The sequence below is a fragment of the Lactuca sativa genome, chromosome 1 (genome assembly GCF_002870075.4).
Source record: "Lactuca sativa cultivar Salinas chromosome 1, Lsat_Salinas_v11, whole genome shotgun sequence".
NCBI lineage: Eukaryota > Viridiplantae > Streptophyta > Magnoliopsida > Asterales > Asteraceae > Lactuca > Lactuca sativa.
This window is the reverse complement of record NC_056623.2, coordinates 125496064-125510270: the sequence shown is the minus strand read 5'-3', so window position 1 is coordinate 125510270 and position 14207 is coordinate 125496064.

Here is a 14207-nt window from a genome sequence, read left to right as displayed (position 1 = left end):
GAAACCCTAAATCCCCGAGTTGCCAACTATTTAAGCCACCTTATGGCCTCCATTCTCGCCTCCTTCACCCTCAGTGAGCTGTGAGAAAACCCTAATTCGTTCTTGAGTGATTTTAAGTGATCTTGTGTGCATTTGTGAAGGCTTGAAGAAGGAGAAGAAGAAAGGAGCAAGGAGAAGAGTTGTAGAGCAAAGATTCAAGGGGAAACCAGAGTTCTTTGAGGTATTCTTCGGATTTCCTTCACTTTTATGCTTTAAAACCCCCCTCTAGATCTAGTTGATGCTTTTCTCAAGCCTTATGTTGATATGGAAGCCCTTTTATGTCGAGATATCCTTAGATCTGTCCATTTAGGAGTTGTAGAGCCCAGATCTATTGCCTTTATGGAGCTATTTGGCATGATAACCATAGATCTACCCTTTTAAGTGCCTTTTTAGCCTTTATCCCCTTTTTCATGTGTTTGTACACGTAAAGTTGGAAACTTTACGTGGTAAATCAGCTTATTGGACTCAGATCTATCATTTGTATGTAATGGATTCAAGCAGAATCGAGTGTAGAATAGTTGCATGGTTGTGACTCGGCGAGTCGGAAGAACGACTCGGCGAGTCGAGTCACGAGTCCCCGATTTCTTTCTTTTGAGCGGTGTCGAGTGGGACTAGTGAGTAGTGGAGTGGACTCAGCGAGTTCGAGGGTAGACTCAGTAATGGAGGGACTCGGCGAGTTGTTCTTATAACTCGGCGAGTCCAAGGCAATCTCCTTAAGCTCAAGAACAACTCGTCGAGTTGTTCATATGACTCGGCGAGTCGGATGAAGATTGTCTGAGTTCTTGGATCGAGAGGGTACTCGTCGAGTCGATGTCATACTCGACGAGTAGCCACGAGTAGGATTGAGAAGTGAGATTAGAGACTCGGCGAGTTGGCGGCCCAACTCGGCGAGTCAGGTCAACTGTGGGTTGACTTTGACCGAGAGTTGACTTTGACCAAGGGTAAAAGAGTCATTTTACCCAGTGCAGTGTTTAGTATTTGACTGAGTGTGTTTATGGACTTGTAGCCGGGGAGATACCGGAGCAGCAGCAGTTAGCCCTCAGAGCCATTCACTCAGCAGCCAGTTCACGAGGTGAGTTTCCTTCCAGTAGGAACGGGTCTAAGGCCACAATGCCGGCCCGTTTAGCTAGCAGTAGTTTCCGGATGTTGATCTGATACAGTAGTTAGTATGTTTGATGCCTTCGTGGCTCAGACAGGATTTATGTGTTATGTGTTCCGGGCTACGGCCCGATGTAGTATGCAGTATATGTGAGTTTATGCCAGTTGATATGTTATGATATGTTGTGTTCAGTTAGCTTCGGACTTCGGTCCGATGGAGGGGCAAGGCCCCAGTCAGGTAGCTTCGGACTTCGGTCCGATGGAGGGGCAAGGCCCCAGTCAGTTAGCTTCGGACTTCGGTCCGATGGAGGGGACAAGGTCCCAGACAGTTAGCTTCGGACTTCGGTCCGATGGAGGGGACAAGGTCCCAGTCAGTCAGCTTTGGACTTCGGTCCGATGGAGGGGGCAAGGCCCCAGTCAGTTAGCTTCGGACTTCGGTCCGATGTAGGGGACAAGGTCCCCGTCAGTCAGCTTCGGACTTCGGTTCGATGGAGGGGGCAAGGCCCCAGTATGTGCTTGATATGTTGTTGTATGGTATGTGGTAGTTTGGGGGAGCTCACTAAGCTTCGTGCTTACAGTTTCAGTTTTGGTTTCAGGTACTTCCGCAAGCAAAGGGAAGAGCTCGGGATGATGGCATCGCACACACCACAGCTTCAGCTTTTATCCTGGGAGTTGATTCAGTTTTTGATTTTGATATGATACAGTTTTTCCCTCACAGTGTTTTTATTATGTTTGAGATACATCACGTATGGTTTTATGATATGACACTCAGATTATGGTTTTTGGTTATGTTGAAAAATGAAATTTTTGGGTTGTATTTTTGGGTCGTTTCAAGTTGGTATCAGAGCCTTGGTTTGAGGGATTCGGATACACTTCCGGGTGTATCTGAACTCAAACTAAGGGGAAATAAAAAGATTTTTAAAAAGGAAAATGTTTTCTAAAGAATTTTGAAAGCACTTAGAAAGAAAGAAATTTTTAAACGAGATAAGGGTGTGGTGCATGCGATCAGCCGTGCTCAAGTAAGTACTCCCAAATTACCCATACAAGTTATTTGTTCGGTTTCAGTTCCAGTAGAACAGCATGCTAGTATAGGACTAAGGATCTAGGAGGATGCCTTATGTGCCTGCTTTATCTGTTACAGCTTTATGAGTATTGCATGCATTGAGTAGACAGCAGTAGGATAGCCTGTTTAGGTTATGCCTGATAGTATGAGCTTAGCATTGTATGCTAGTACAGTTTCTCGTTATGAGAATAGTTTTGCCTGAGTATGTTTCCTTTATCCGAATGCTGCTTGCTTCGTGCTTTGTGGGGTTCTGAGTGATGGGAGTTAGCCATTAGGTGAACACGTCACACCACATGTGATCAGGGTTGAATAATCCCAGAGTGCTGGAACTGGCCCTATTGCGCAGCTCTTGTTTGAGTCCAACCGTTATAGGGACGGGTCTTTTACTTGAAGGATTATCTGATCCTCGTCACATGTGATGGTGTTCAGGTGGTGGCTAATTAGCATTATAAGGAGACCTTCAGCAGCTGAGGACTAGTTGAGTTGAGTCTGAGGTTTCCCTAGGGCAAGCCTAGGATGAGAGTAGCAGAGATCAGTAGTAGTAGAAGTGACTTGGTGGAGTCAAGGCAGTTCTTGAAGAAAGTACGGATAGATGTGGAAGGTAGTATGGGCCCGTACTACTGAAAGCAGAGGATCCGTACTCGAATCAAGAAAGGCTGAGACAATACCAGGGAGCTAGTTGTAGTATCAATGATCCCTTGAGATATTTCCGTTTTCTGATGTAGTTGTGATGTGTTTCAGAATGGTGGTTTTGCGTTCCAGACCAGCAGCCGGCAGTGGAGGTGCCGGGGAGGGATCAGGTTCAGGCTCGGGGGACGAGCGCATGGATGAGCAGACCCGAGAGTTTCTTTCTTCGGAGATTACGCGCATCATTTTAGAGCAGACTCCTGTGATCTTCGGTTCGATCAAGTAGGGAATTCTAGAGCTGATGGATGAGAGATTGGGCACCTTCCGTGCCGAGGTGGCGGCCATGATGGGGTCACGCACCCTTACTTTCAGGGAGTTCAGGGCATGTGGAGCTCCGGACTATCATGGGGCGCGAGACCCCATAGCGAGTACTAGATGGTTGGCGGATGTGGCCAACGCTTTCCGCACTAGCAGGTGTCCCGAGGGGGACAAGGTCAGATTGGCGTCCTGTCTTCTGAAGGACAGGGCACGAGATTGGTGGGAGGAGGTCGGACATGCCATTGGAGATGATGCAGCATTGGACGCCATGACCTGGGCTGATTTCTCTACCAGGTTCGGGGCGGAGTTTGCACCGGTTATTGAGGTGCAGCAGTTAGCTAGGGAGTTTCAGGACCTCATCCAGACTACAGAGACAGTGGCGGAGATCACCGCCAAGTTCAGGGAGAGGGCTCTTCTCGTTCCTCAGTACGTGGCTGATGAGGAAATGAAGAAGGCCCGTTATCATGAGATGTTGCGGAGCGATATCCGCCAGTTTGTGAGCCGGTCCAGCTGTAAAATGCTGGAAGATATGATTGCTAGGGCTCGGGAGAGGGAGATTGATCTCGAGATGGAGAAGAAGAGGAAACCGGAGGCGGTTTTGGGTTCAGGCGGTTCGGGCAAAAAGCCCAGGGTTTCAGATCACAGGTCCAGGGGACAGCCGAGCCACGGTCGATGTGGTAGGTGTGGGAAGATGCACGATGGAGCGTGCAAGGCAGGGAGTTCCGGCTGCTACAAGTGCGGTCGGATTGGGCATTTGAGTAGGGATTGTATGGCCCCTGCTACTGCCGTTGCAGCATCAGATCTGATTTGCTTTCAGTGCAATCAGAGGGGACATAAAAAGTTCCAGTGTCCGAGCTTAGCCGCAGCAGGGAAGGTGGCTGCACCTGCCCCTGCTACTTTGAGGATTACAGATGGCCGGCAGGGCCGAGCTGATGCGCCAGTGGCGAAGAGTAGGGCGTTTCAGATGACAGCAGAGGAGACGCGAGCGACTCCTGATGTGGTGACGGGTATGTATCTTCCCTTCATCTCTTTATTATTATTATCGTTTGAATATTGCTTATGATTGTATGTTTTATTTAGGGTCGTTCTCTGTGAACGGCATTTCTGCTATGGTATTATTCAACTCGGGGGCTACCCGATCATTTGTATCTCTTGCGCTTAGCAAGAGATTTAGTAGAGCTCCAGGGGAGCTGGATTGTCCATTAGAGGTTGAGATAGCAGATGATAGGACCGTGAGGGTCGGCAGAGTGCATAGAGGATGTTCTCTTCAGTTGTTTGATGAGCAGTTTTCAGTGGACCTGGTACCTATTCCCCTGCGAGGGAATAAGGTTATTGTGGGCATGGATTGGCTAAGCCCCAATGGGGAGGTGATTGATTGTTAGCTTCAGCTAGTGAGGGTTCGCACTCCCAGTGGGGGAGAGTTAGTGATTCAGGGCGAGAGGCCACAGCATGGACCGACCTTTTGTTCCGCCGCAAGGGCGAGGCGCTATGTTTAGCAGGGTTGCGCCGGTTTTGTAGCTTACGTCTTGGATGCCCGGGAGAAGGGCAAGACGACAGTTGATGATGTTCCTATAGTGCGAGACTACCCGGATGTGTTTCCCGATGATTTGTCGGGGATACCTCCTGAGAGACAGGTTGAGTTCAGGATCGACCTAATTCCTGGTGCGGCTCCGATAGCCAAGGCACCGTATCGACTAGCTCCCCCTGAGATGCAGGAGTTGTCTACACAGCTGCAGGAGCTGTTAGACAAGGGTTTCATTCGGCCGAGCAGTTCGCCTTGGGGAGCGCCGATCCTATTTGTGAGGAAGAAGGATGGGTCGCATCGTATGTGTATAGATTATCGGGAGTTGAATAAGGTAACGGTGAAGAACCGTTACCCACTTCCGAGGATAGATGATTTGTTTAATCAGCTTCAGGGAGCGTCTTGGTTCTCCAAGATCGATCTACGCTCCAGTTATCATCAGATGCGGGTTAGAGATGAGGATGTACAAAAGACTGCTTTCAGGACCAGGTATGGTCATTATGAGTTCGTGGTGATGCCATTTGGGCTCACCAATGCTCCAGCCGCGTTCATGGACCTCATGAATCGTGTGTGCAGGCCGATGCTGGATCGTTCAGTGATAGTATTCATAGATGATATCTTGGTATATTCCAAGACGCAAGAGCAGCATGAGGAGCACCTGCGGGAGGTGTTGGAGGCTTTGAGGAAGGAGAGACTTTTCGCAAAGTTCTCCAAATGTGAGTTCTGGTTGCGCGAGGTGCAGTTCCTTGGCCACCTCGTCAACCAGAAGGGTATTTTGGTAAATCCGGCCAAGATAGAGGTTGTGATGCAGTGGGAGGTCCCGAAGTCTCCATCTGAGATTCGGAGCTTCCTAGGGTTGGCAGGGTATTATCGGAGATTTATTCAGGATTTCTCCAAGATAGCAGTGCCGCTCACCCGACTGACCAAGAAGTCGGTGGTATTTCGTTGGGGGCCTGAGCAGCAGGCAGCGTTCGAGACCCTCAGGCAGAGATTGTGCGAGGCTCCAATCCTTACCTTGCCAGAGGGAGTAGAGGACTTCGTGGTCTACTGTGATGCCTCGATCACAGGTATGGGAGCAGTATTGATGCAGCGAGGCCATGTGATAGCTTATGCCTCGAGACAGTTGAAGCCTCACGAGGCTAATTATCCTACCCATGATTTGGAGCTGGGGGCGGTTGTGTTTGCCCTCAAGATTTGGAGGCATTACCTTTATGGGGTCCGTTGTACTATTTACACGGATCACAAGAGTTTGAGGTACCTTATGGATCAGCCGAGCCTGAACATGAGGCAGAGGAGGTGGTTGGATGTGCTAAAGGATTATGATTGTGAGATCCTTTACCATCCATGGAAGGCCAACATGGTGGCCGACGCCCTAAGCCGCAAAGTGTCGACGGCCCCTATCAGAGATCTGTGTTTGAGGATGACAGTGATCACTCCGTTGTTGGAGCGGATCAAGGAGGCTCAGATGGAGGGCCTCAAGGAGGAGAGGCAGAAGTATGAGAGGATAGTGGGCCGAGTAGCCTCGTTTGATTATGACAGTCGGGGATTGCTGACGCTTCACGGGAGGGTGTGGGTACCGTACTGGGGTGGAGTACGGCAAGTATTGATGGACGAGGCTCATAAGTGTCGATTTTCTATCCACCCAGGGGTGACGAAGATGTATTGAGATCTTCGACCTGATTATTGGTGGCCCTGCATGAAGCGGGACGTCGCCTGGTATGTTGAGAGATGCCTGACCTGCAGGAAGGTCAAGGCGGAGCACCAGAGACCTCACGGCAAGATGCAGCCGTTAGACATTCCCGTGTGGAAATGGGAGGACATCACCATGGATTTTGTCACCAAGCTTCCCAGGACCGCACGAGGAGTGGATTCGATATGGGTAGTAGTGGATCGGTTGACGAAGAGTGCCCATTTTATCCCGATCCAGGAGAGTATATCGGCGGAGAAGTTAGCCGATATCTATGTGCGAGAGATTGTGGCACGTCATGGAGTGCCGGTATCGGTGGTGTCAGACCGAGATGTCCGTTTCACATCCAGATTCTGGAAGCGTTTCCACGACGAGATGGGTACTCGTCTCCATTTCAGCACCGCTTTCCACCCTCAGACGGACGGGCAAAGCGAGAGGACGATTCAGACTCTCGAGGACATGCTTAGGGCATGTGTTCTAGATTTCGGTGGCAGTTGGGATACGTATCTTTCGTTAGCGGAATTTTCATATAACAACAGTTATCATGCGAGCATTGATCAACCTCCCTTTGAGATGCTGCATGGGAGGAAGTGTAGGACCCCGATCTGTTGGGGCGAGGTCGGTCAGCGAGTCATCGGGAGCACAGAGGTGGTGCTCAAGACGACCGAGTTGATCCAGCAGGTCCGTAGTAGACTGCAGACTGCGCAGAGTCGGCAGAAGAGCTACGCCGACAGGAGGCGTTCAGACTTGGAGTTCCAGGTGGGAGATATGGTCCTTCTGAAGGTCTCACCTTGGAAGGGTGTCATCAGATTCCGGAAGAGGGGCAAGTTGGGCCCCAGGTTTATTGGTCCTTTCAGGGTTTTGGCCCGGATGGGTCGGGAAGCTTATCGGTTAGATCTTCCTGAGGAGCTTAGTCAGATCCACAACACTTTCCATGTGTCTCAATTGAGGAAGTGTTTGGTGGATGAGTTAGCAGTCGTTCCCCTAGAGGATATTCAGGTTGATAGCAGCCTGAATTATATTGAGAGGCCGGTCGCGATTCTGGACCGGAAGACCAAGACCTTGAGGAACAAGGAAATTCAGTTAGTGAAGGTGCAGTGGCAGCACCGGAAGGGGTCTGAATGGACGTGGGAGGCTGAGGAGGAGATGAGAGAGCACTACCCAGAGATATTTGCAGATTCAGCCGTAGCAGACTTCGAGGACGAAGTCTGAGATAAGTGGGGGAGAATTGTAACGACCCGTCTCCGGTATGATGATTCCTTGGAATTTATTTTGAAGTTTTGCAAGAGGGACTCGACGAGTTCATAGCCTGACTCGCCGAGTAGGGACGGGATTTCGAGCACGTGTTAGCTGGCGACTCGGCGAGTCCATATTTTGGACTCGGCGAGTCTGTCTGTCTGGGAGAAACCCTAAATCCCCGGGTTGCCAACTATTTAAGCCACCTTATGGCCTCCATTCTGGCCTCCTTCACCCTCAGTGAGCTGTGAGAAAACCCTAATTCGTTCTTGAGTGATTTTAAGTGATCTTGTGTGCATTTGTGAAGGCTTGAAGAAGGAGAAGAAGAAAGGAGCAAGGAGAAGAGTTGTAGAGCAAAGATTCAAGGGGAAACCAGAGTTCTTTGAGGTATTCTTCGGATTTCCTTCCCTTTTATGCTTTAAAACCTCCTCTAGATCTAGTTGATGCTTTTCTCAAGCCTTATGTTGATATGGAAGCCCTTTTATGTCGAGATATCCTTAGATCTGTCCATTTAGGAGTTGTAGAGCCCAGATCTATTGCCTTTATGGAGCTATTTGGCATGATAACCATAGATCTACCCTTTTAAGTGCCTTTTTAGCCTTTATCCCCCTTTTCATGTGTTTGTACACGTAAAGTTGGAAACTTTACGTGGTAAATCAGCTTATTGGACTCAGATCTATCATTTGTATGTAATGGATTCAAGCAGAATCGAGTGTAGAATAGTTGCATGGTTGTGACTTGGCGAGTCGGAAGAACGACTCGGCGAGTCGAGTCGCGAGTCCCCGATTTCTTTCTTTTGAGCGGTGTCGAGTGGGACTAGTGAGTAGTGGAGTGGACTCAGCGAGTTCGAGGGTAGACTCAGTAATGGAGGGACTCGGCGAGTTGTTCTTATAACTCGGCGAGTCCAAGGCAATCTCCTTAAGCTCAAGAACAACTCGTCGAGTTGTTCATATGACTCGGCGAGTCGGATGAAGATTGTCTGAGTTCTTGGATCGAGAGGGTACTCGTCGAGTCGATGTCATACTCGACGAGTAGCCACAAGTAGGATTGAGAAGTGAGATTAGAGACTCGGCGAGTTGGCGGCCCAACTCGGCGAGTCAGGTCAACTGTGGGTTGACTTTGACCGAGAGTTGACTTTGACCAAGGGTAAAAGAGTCATTTTACCCAGTGCAGTGTTTAATATTTGATTGAGTGTGTTTATGGACTTGTAGCCGGGGAGATACCGGAGCAGCAGCAGTTAGCCCTCAGAGCCATTCACTCAGCAGCCAGTTCACGAGGTGAGTTTCCTTCCAGTAGGAACGGGTCTAAGGCCACAATGCCGGCCCGTTTAGCTAGCAGTAGTTTCCGGATGTTGATCTGATACAGTAGTTAGTATGTTTGATGCCTTCGTGGCTCAGACAGGATTTATGTGTTATGTGTTCCGGGCTACGGCCCGATGTAGTATGCAGTATATGTGAGTTTATGCCAGTTGATATGTTATGATATGTTGTGTTCAGTTAGCTTCGGACTTCGGTCCGATGGAGGGGCAAGGCCCCAGTCAGTTAGCTTCGGACTTCGGTCCGATGGAGGGGCAAGGCCCCAGTCAGTTAGCTTCGGACTTCGGTCCGATGGAGGGGACAAGGTCCCATACAGTTAGCTTCGGACTTCGGTCCGATGGAGGGGATAAGGTCCCAGTCAGTCAGCTTCGGACTTCGGTCCGATGGAGGGGGCAAGGCCCCAGTCAGTTAGCTTCGGACTTCGGTCCGATGTAGGGGACAAGGTCCCCGTCAGTCGGCTTTGGACTTTGGTTCGATGGAGGGGGCAAGGCCCCAGTATGTGCTTGATATGTTGTTGTATGGTATGTGGTAGTTTGGGGGAGCTCACTAAGCTTCGTGCTTACAGTTTCAGTTTTGGTTTCAGGTACTTCCGCAAGCAAAGGGAGGAGCTCGGGATGATGGCATCGCACACACCACAGCTTCAACTTTTATCCTGGGAGTTGATTCAGTTTTTGATTTTGATATGATACAGTTTTTCCCTCACAGTGTTTTTATTATGTTTGAGATACATCACGTATGGTTTTATGATATGACACTCAGATTATGGTTTTTGGTTATGTTGAAAAATGAAATTTTTGGGTCGTATTTTTGGGTCGTTTCATAGGGCCTAAGTTATCCAATTAGGGTTTAAGGGTGAAACCCTAGGAGCCTTACAAGTATAAATAGACCCAAGGGGTTAAGGAAATCGACACACTTGTCTTTGGAAGAACCTTGGCCGACTTCTTTCCCTCTCCCCTCTCTCTCCAATCATCCTCTTGCTAAGTTGGTGTTTGTAAGCCATTAGAGGAGTGACAATTGTGACTCTAAGCTCCAAGGACAAGAAGATTCTAGCATGCAACTCAAGGTAATCTTTTAGATCTATTTTCTTGTGTTATTATACTATATCTATAATCAAAAGTCTTGGATACTTTGCATGTTCAATTAGAGAAACCTAGATCCAAGCATTAGGGTTTGTATGTGCACATAGGAATGTTCATATGGCTAAAACCCATCAATAACCTCTATGACAGGTAACACTGAAAGAGAGACAACGATGTTGAGGGTTGTGTATGGAAACTCGATCATGTACTCAACGACGGATTCATATGGAACATATCCAAATTCGAGACACAAGCAGAGACTTCTTCATCTTTGGAAAATCAAGTCACTGATGGTGGCAATAACCCTAGATATGAATTTTGCTGGTGAAATGGATGGCACTGGCGGAGTCGACATCGGAAAATGCTAGGGTTCCAAAAATAGGTGGTGATCTGGCGGTGGTGGTATGGATGATGTTGTGGTCTGACAACTTTGAAGAGAGTGAGTGAGAGAGAGAGAGAGGACAAAGAGAGAAAGAAAGAGCATGAGAGAAAGAGAGAGAGAGAGAGAGAGAGAGAGAGAGAGAGAGAGAGAGAGCGTGTGTGTAGGATGGAATTAATGTGTTAAAGGTGAGATTCGATAGTGTGTGATGGAGTTAATATGTAAATGGTGAGGTTGGGTTAGGTGTGTTGGGTAAGGGTAGTTTCCTTTTATTAAAGATGGGGTTAGGTTATGTAACACCTGGTTTTGAAAGTGCTCCGTTGCTAGGGCGGCGGCCTAATCAATAGTTTTCATAAGGGTTAGGGCCTTGGGAAAGGAGGGATTTGGCATATTTCGGATGTGGGTGTTAGGGTATTCGTGATCCAAGTGTTTGATTGTGACTTCAGAGGCCAAGGGTATAATTGTAATTTAACAACTTGGCCTTCTAGGGATTTTGGCCTCTTGTTCAGAAAGTTCTTAGGTGATGAGGAGTTGTTATAAGCGTAGGGCTTCTCGTCGCCTTTCCATGGATATAAAGTTCGTCGGAAACAGACTTAGAACGAAGAATTTATAGCACTTTGAAGGTTTTGACAATTTTAGCCCCTAATGAAGATTTGTGGCAAGTCAGCCCCATGCATGAATGGATAGCATGCGTGTGTTTAGTTGGGTAGACCCAACGTAAGTTGGGTTACGCCCAGCGTATAAAGTTATATGGTCGTGGGTGGTTTGTGAGTCCATCGGGCGTATTAAGAGGTACGTAGAGCGTACTGCATTCAGACCAAAACCCTAATTTTAGGGTTTGGTATTATAAAAGCAACATTATGTCTCAATGGTCAGCCTCCATTTCACCCTAAAGAAGCCACTACAAAACCCTAATCCATATTTGAGTGATCTTGGAGCTTAGAAGGCCTTTTGAGAGCATTTTGGTGTTTTGGATCCATTCTCCAAGGAAGCAAAGGCCAAGGCAAGGTATTGGTGTAAAAGAGAAATTTTAGATTTAGGATTGTTGCGTCATTTCAGACCTCTTCAAGGTATAAAGTCTTGAACTTGGTCCTTGAATGCACTAGATTCTTATGTTGAGTTTTTAGACCTTTTTGGTCCCAAGAATGGAGCTTTATGGTTCCAAGTCCGTTTTTAGGCTTAGGGTTGCCATCCTAGGTGCTATGTTATGGTCATTCCCATTTAGTTGCCATATTTCAAGTTTGGCTCCATTTGGTGGATTGCAAGCCACCAAGTAATCGACTCTATGGGTTAAGAGACTTTAGTGGACACAAATTTGCATTTGGAGCTTAAGGTCTTAAAGGATTAAGCCTTTTTGGATTTTATGGGTAAACAGGTTAGTACATTGGGCGTACAAGCCAATACGCGTGGCGTACAAGCTATGCAAGTTGTGCGCTTAGCATACAGAGGAGTACGCCCCGCATACTCAACAAATAAAACCTTGTCATGTTGCATCGTGTCAGACAAAAACACGACACGATGACCCGATTTGCCACCCCTAATGAAGGAATGCATGTTTAGTTATAATTGTTGTCTTTGTGATACTTATATGTGCCTAGTAGGGAGGTAAGTGTGGGTAGGGTCCCGTATCTCATCACTAGCTGAGTTTGGACAGGGTTCCATATCTCATCAATAACAGAGTATGGGCGGGGCCCATGATATGCAAGGCCTTAGGACTGGAGTATATAGTATTGTGTATGATTCTTTATGTGCTAGCATGATTATATGTTATTGTTTGTATGTGTATAGCGGGCGGGACCCAGTGAAAGGCAGGGCCTACGAGAAACAGATCTGTATACCGAGCAGGGCTCGATGCCAGGCGGGGCCTGATGTCGGACTCTGTCCGAAGCCGGGTGGGGCCTGATGAAGGGGCAGGGGCCCAGTATATGTGATTATGTGTATGGTATGTGGTAGTTTGGGGAGACTCACTAAGCTTTGTGCTTACGGTGTACTTCCAGTTGCAAAGAGAATAGCTCGAGATGACTGCATCGCACACACCATGATGTTTAGCCTGGGATGATGACTCTGATGTTTTGATATGATACTCTTATTTGATGTTGGAATACTATGACTTATGTTTTGATGAAATGATTCAATAACTATTGTTTATTTAATGGTTTAAAAATGAAAATTTTTTGTCATGATTTTTTAGATGTTACAGGTTGGGTGGGTAGCGAAATGGGTGGCACTGACTTTGTCTTCTCCGATTGACTGTCACCTTGTATTCTCCGGTTTTCCAGCGACCGCGCTTGTAGATCTGAACTGATGTCATCGTCACAGATCTGAACTCTGGAACTTGAGGGTTTCCAGATCGGACGGTTGACCCCACCCCTAACGTCGTTGATATGGGTTACAACGTCCTTCTCTGGCTCGATCTATATTCAACGACCACCAGAACAAATCAATATGTCTTAGAACATCCTCTGAATTGATCTTTCGTCGAATGATCACCAGAACAACTCCCTACCAACTCTGATGACGAACAGATTTAGAAATAACAGTCCTTTCCAGCAACAATGAAGGTTTTCAGATCGAAGGAGTTCCGGCGAAGAGCTCCATGTCGTCTTTCAGATCTTCACAGAACTATGCAGCGGAGATGGAATCCGACGACAATGGTGGTCGTTTTCGGTAGTGACAGTGGTTTCAGAGAGAGAGAGAGAGAGAGAGAGAGAGAGATGTGAGTGGGTGGGTGGGCTTTTGGTGGGTTATGAGGGGGTAGGTTTATTTTTTGTTTTGTTTTGATTAAATACTAGTAAAGGAAATAAAATGAAAAACAAACAGAAAGGACAAAAATGTCAGTTTAAAGAGTTTTAAAAATTTCTGAACCAAAATTGCAACAAAATGAAAGTTTTGGACCAATGGTGCTAGTCAAAAACTTTTTAGACAAAAATGACAATTTTTTACATACCCTAGAGACCAATTTTATAGTTTTTCATTTTTATTTTTTATTTTCCTTGTTTATATTTATAGTTTTAATTCATTAGCGGATAATGCTTCTATTGGTTTACAAAACCAATGGTATGTGTTTGTATTTGTAAAACATAAATATTAGGTTGAGTCTGTTTTTTTCAATTCTTTATAAATCGACACTAACAACACTAAACCGTACAGAGCACATACTTTATGACATGATGTCAGGATTTGTAATAAAAATAAAGTCATTTATATGTTTTATAGTTGTTTTGTATGTTTTTTTAATATATTTTTTTAGTTTTTGTTCACCTCTAATCTGAGTCTCCCTATCAGTTAAGTTGTATCTTGGAATTTGGGAAAATATATTTGATCGTATTAACGTATATTTGCCTTTCTTGGTAATTTGAAAGCAATTACACAAGATTGTTTTAATCTTTTAAACAAAAGTATTTATAAAAAGAAGATTTATAAGTGCAAAGAAACAATGAATTTTTAAAAAATCCCCAATTATAGCATTTGCAAAAATAGCAATGGACTTCAAAAAAATCCCCAATTATACACGTAGCCTTACAATTGCAACTGGTCAATATTTTGTCGGTTAGTTATTTACAAAATCTTTTAATACAAGTTTGACCATTTTAATATATTTCTTTCTTTTTCCGAGTACGTCTATGTATTCACATTTGTTCAATATTTGGTTAAAGCTTTCCCATAATAAATTATAGAAGTGATCATTTATATTATGTTTTATCTCTAATTAAATAAAATATGTAAAATTTAACTAAAACCATGACAATAGCATAAGATTAGGAGCATCATATAAGTCAATGATGTCTACTTTTTGAATTCATATATACCAAGACTCCTTCAATAATGTCATGATCATGATGA